Below are 5,476 nucleotides of genomic sequence, written 5' to 3'. Positions count from 1 at the left end.
AATGATGATACGCCCCGTAGAAGGCCCATGGATCCTACGGCCCGTATGAGGCCCATGGAAAGTACGGCCCGTAGAAGGCCCATGGATCATACGGCCCGTAAAAGGCCCATGGACCCTACGGCCCGTAGAAGGCCCATTGATCCCTAAGGCCCGTATAGAAGAAGGCCGATGGATCCTACGGCCCGTATAGAAGGCCAATGGTCCTATGGCCGAACGAAGGCCCGTGGATCATACGGCCTGCAGGAGACCCATCAGTCCGTGTGCTGCCATGGTTATTTTGGCCTAGTTACCAAAAATAGGCTATTGTGGCCACTAGAAAAACACGGAAAAAGAACTGCAGTGACTACAAGCAAACAACTAAACAAGACAATAAGGAAATAAATAAGCAAGCAATTAAGGCTAGCCTATTACTGCTATTACACATATTACATCCACTGGGCATCAAAGTTCTCCACCAGTGCAAATATAGGGAACAAAGCAGCATATTACATACACTGGCCGTCAAAATTGGCCACCAGTGCAAATAAACGCGGCAGCAAAACAAGAGCATAACTGAAACAACTTCAAAAGAGCTCAAGAAACGTTATCCTGGGTATCCACCATGCTGGCAATAAGCTTAGCAAGCTGATTAGCTTTGTCTTGTTTGGCGCTAAAATCCTCCAACGCTTGCTGTTGCACCAGAAAGTATGCATCTGAATGCTCCAGGGACTTCCGCAGTCCTTCCGCTTCTTGTCGCAGCACAGCTGATCGATGTCTTTCAGCTTGTAGTTGAGACTCAAGAAACCAAACTGATTCAGACAGTGAATTTGAATAGCTTGTGCAAGCGGTAGTGGCCAGTAACTCGAGCACTAAACCAAGACAGGACTTTGGGGTTGCCTCGTTGTCTTCAAGATAGTCTTCCTTAGCTGTTTTATCAGCTTTGTTGGAGACCAACAAGGATGTGTCACTATCCTGAACCTTATCTGCATTACTTCCTTTACCATTGCTTAATAAGGCACTCTTCCCCAATATTCTGTCAGCATTCTAAAAGAAGAAACAAGCAGACACATAACAAGTTTAGCATGTACTAGTATATGAAACTCATTTCGGTGAACCAGATCATTAGTAAGGTGGATAGGATTAAACTGCCAAGTCTTCTATTGCCAAGTACTAATACATAACAAAAGCATCAAACAAACATATATCTATGTCCTATGGTCACTGCATTGTCTTGCCAAATCAAAATAGAGACACGGTTCAAATCATATCAGTTTAAGACAAAGCAGCAGTGAAAGAATACAAAGCATGGGAAACTACACCGCACAACAAGATTTCAGATGGGTACCATGGGTTTACATGTACAACAACACTATTGGCTCTGTTGTGATGCTAGTAATGTGCATGATATGAAAGTCAACTATATACACAATTGAAATTGAAATCAAAAGAGCTATTGATAAGAGCAAATTTGTTAAAAAAACATGTGTGAACATACCTGCTGTGCCATTGGAGTTTCGATTGGATCCTTCAATTTAAAAATAAGTTTGTATCAGTAAATACAGTGATACAAGAGCAAAGCAATCATAGTTAAAAAAGGTGCGCCTAAGCGAGCGCTTAAGCGTGCCTAGGCTCTAGGCGTTGGCAAAACGCATTGCGCATAACTACACTTAATCTGTGCATAACTGCGCATAAGCATGCACTTTGGTCAGCAAAGTGCAAGGCGGTGGCAAAACGCACAATTAACGCCTAGCGCTTTTTTGAACTATGATAGCAATGGAATCTTAAATTAGAATAGTTATTCTTCAGGTTTAGGCACTTGTTCTACATGAATAGAGTACAGTAAGACGCAAGAATATAATACTTAAAAATAGAAAATGAGCTCATAGACCTTACCACATTCTTGGTTCGGGACCAGTACAGAACAAGGCATTCCCAGTCATCGTCGAGTAAATGTGTCTCAGGAGAACGTAAGGGAATTTGATGAGTTTCTTTGCCGGTGAAGTATGTTTTCTTTAGGTAATTCTGATACTGCCACCAAGCATTCTTGAAGATAGCAGAGGTATTAGCACAGGTTACCTCATCCTGAGTTTCCAAATTGGTCCTTCTCTATAGAGAAAATGGGAAAATTTGCTGTATTATAACCATCATGGAGGTAGGATGTATGGGATGAAGCAAAGTAATTGCCATGAATAACATTACTTACACATAACTACTGGACAAACACCTGCAACTGGCTTCCTTCATCTTCAGTATAATATTTCCAAGATGGGAAGATACGCACATACGATTTAACAACATCAAATGCGATAGATGCTAAACTACGACTGGTTGGTTGTGCTTCCTCCATAGGAATAGACGTACTAACTGGTGGAGTTGGGGTTCGCCGTGATAGTACTGGCCCTTTGGGCACTGGAGCTGCCTTACTAACTGCTCTTGTTTGGGAGCTCTGTGGTGGAGATGGTGCTGTGTCAACAGGAACTGGGTTACTATCGGCTGGGGTTGGGGTTAGATTGGGTGAAGCTGGTTCTCTGTCCATCGCAGTAGGGGTACAATCTGCGAGAGTTTGGGTTATGTGTGGTAGGGCTAGTTCTTGTGCATGTACAACCGGGGCGCTATCTCCACCAAGAGGTAGCACTGTTTTATTTGAAGATCGTGTTTTTATTCCGCTAGATACTGGCATCACACGCTCCAGTTCAAATGGCTAATAAACAGGAAACATAGTTGAATGTACAGACATTGTATGAGAGACAGATGCAATAGATAGTGTGGAAAAAAGAGGGCATGAAATAGTTGACATGTATATTGTTAACTAAAACGGATAGCATGACATAATTTCACATATATGATGTCTATCTAAACTGGATAGCATAGCATAACATAATTCAAAGATATGATGAATAACTAAACAGGATCGCATGACATAATTCACCTACATGTTATCTAAGTAATCAGGATCACATTATTTAATTCACATATATGATTTATATGCTAAACAGAGGGCATTCGATATGATGTCTGAACTAAGAACATGGTGTTGAATATTGTGTATATGATGTATAAACTATGCAATGCAAGACACCGTATGCATGATATGAGCAGTATAACTGTGTCAAGTTAGAGCATACACCTCAGTAGGGGAATAGGACTGGTCATCTGTCTCTGAATCCATCTCTGAGGAGCTATCGGGACCCAACAAGAGATCTGCTTCGACAGGTAGCACTGTCTGCTCTGAAGGCCTTGTTTTCACTCCAGATTTTTCCATCTCCCACCCAAATGGCTGATTCACAGGAGGAGTAGTTTAATGTACAAACATTGTCGACAAATGGAAATGTAATGAAGAAAAGGATGGGCAAGATATCATTTGAATATATGACGCCTGGTTAAACAGGATGTCATTGCACATTTCACATATATTATGGCTGGCTAAAAGAAATGAGACTGCATAATTCCCATATATGATATAGAAACTAAACAGGTGGCATTACAGAACATGTCTAAACTAAGGAGATGACATATATGATGTCAAAAGTAGGCACTGCAAGGCAACATATGCATGATATGACTAACATCATCATGCCAAGGTAGAGCAAACACCTTGGGGGGTAAATAGGAGTGGTCAGCGGTGTCTGAATCCGCCTCAGAATAGATATCTTCCTCTGGATTACAATCTGGAGAGGGGTGGGGAGGGTTTGCCATTGAACCCACCATAGAGTGATGTCTGCATGACATTGTATTGCCGCGCAAAACTCTTCTCTTTTTCTCTACATGTTCAGCATGACTGTGTACAATATCTGACATGCATACAAAAAATATGGTGAGATTATGTAAGGAGAGCATGCAGAAATTTAGAGTGATGGTAACAACCAGTGGATGGATCCAAAAATAATGATAGCAGGCTGATGATTGCTTTAAATTAATAAAAACACAGATGATGATTGCTTTACTATTTGTTTCCCACCCAAGATGAACAACATAGGCATACCCTAGGTGAACCAGATATTACACAGACATACTATTCATTGCTGCCTCAATATGTGCCCCACAACTAATTTAGAACTCAAGTTTGAACATTAATTTGGACCTGAGTTGGGAGTCCAAGAGCTGAACAGGACGATAAAGTAGCAAGTAAGTTTAACATAAGAAGAAACAAAAGAGTGCAACCTCTCTTGTGGACCCGTGTACTCCTCAGGTTCATCTGCTGAGTCGATGATGGTGATGCCGTTGGGGTGGGTGCCGGCGGCAGGGAAGGAGATCTGAGGCGGCGAAAGACGGTCAGGAGTCGTGATGTCTGGTTTGGTGGATGCTTCTGTCGATGGAGCAGCTCAGGTGAGGTGGACGACGTCGCGACAGGAGCAGGACAAACCACACAAAGTTCCCTTCGACACGTACCTGTAACTGCAGTAATTTTGTAAGGGCTCATTTGGCTTGCATGATTCTTAAAACGCAGGGATAGGAAAAACACCGGAATAGGATAGGAAAATGCACATGGTAAACAGAGCATTTGTAAATACATGATTTCTGTCAACTTGGGTGTTTTGTTTACAGGAATTGGAAGAGCAGAGGAATGCAAAGAAAAAACATGGACAAAATAAAGAGAAACCATATGAAAGCGTGTACAGTTAGAATGTTAATCTCGCACTAATGCACTTAGTCTTGTTTTCATGCATAGGATTTTGAAAAGTAGGTCCAGGTGAATGTTTTGCTTCATTCCTTTCAACGAAATGCATGAATAATTGGATAGTAGAGTGCCATTGGAAAATTCCCTATTGCTATGTTTTTTCGTTGAACCAAAATAGCCCTAATGGATCGACGTGAATGTATAGTAATAAGTGATGCAACAAGTGTACAACCTCTTTGACGTAGCCGTGTCAACCTCAGCATCATTGGGTTGGTCGCTGAAGCAGTTGAGGCAGAGGTGCTTGTCGGAGGTGTGGAGGAAGATTTGAGGAATCTGTAGACGGCGTCCAGGGCACTGCTCTGTTGTGATGGATCACTCTGTCATTGGAGCAGCTCCGGTGAGCCGTAAGACGTCAAGGCTGAAGCAGCACAAGACCGACATCGTCAATCTTAAGTGGGATTCTAATAGCATCTCCAATAGATGATGTAAAATGGATGTAAAATTAACATCACCAAAAACCATCTGACTACAACAGATGAGGTAAAAACTGTTGACTCTGAACTTAACTGTCAAAACTGAAATTTACTGTGGAATCTGAATGCTACTGTCGAAATTGAACACAATGGTAGCAGAGAGGCACTTGACATGTAGTTTAGGGAGGGCCTGCAGTTCATCTTCAACATGCACCCCCCTAAGCCGCCAGCCACCACCGGTCAAACCGCTGGCCCCAGCGCCGCCTCGCCGCCCTGAAACAACTCGCCACCACCGCCCCGGCTAGCCCTCTAGCCCCCCACCCTGAACCCTAAGATAGATAGTGCGGTACCTCTCCGGTGAGCCCCCGTCCCCGCTGCGGGTGGTTCTTCCTTAACTCCGGCGAGC

Source organism: Triticum dicoccoides, chromosome 5B (assembly GCF_002162155.2).
Source record: "Triticum dicoccoides isolate Atlit2015 ecotype Zavitan chromosome 5B, WEW_v2.0, whole genome shotgun sequence".
NCBI lineage: Eukaryota > Viridiplantae > Streptophyta > Magnoliopsida > Poales > Poaceae > Triticum > Triticum dicoccoides.
Note: the sequence above shows the minus strand (reverse complement) of the source record.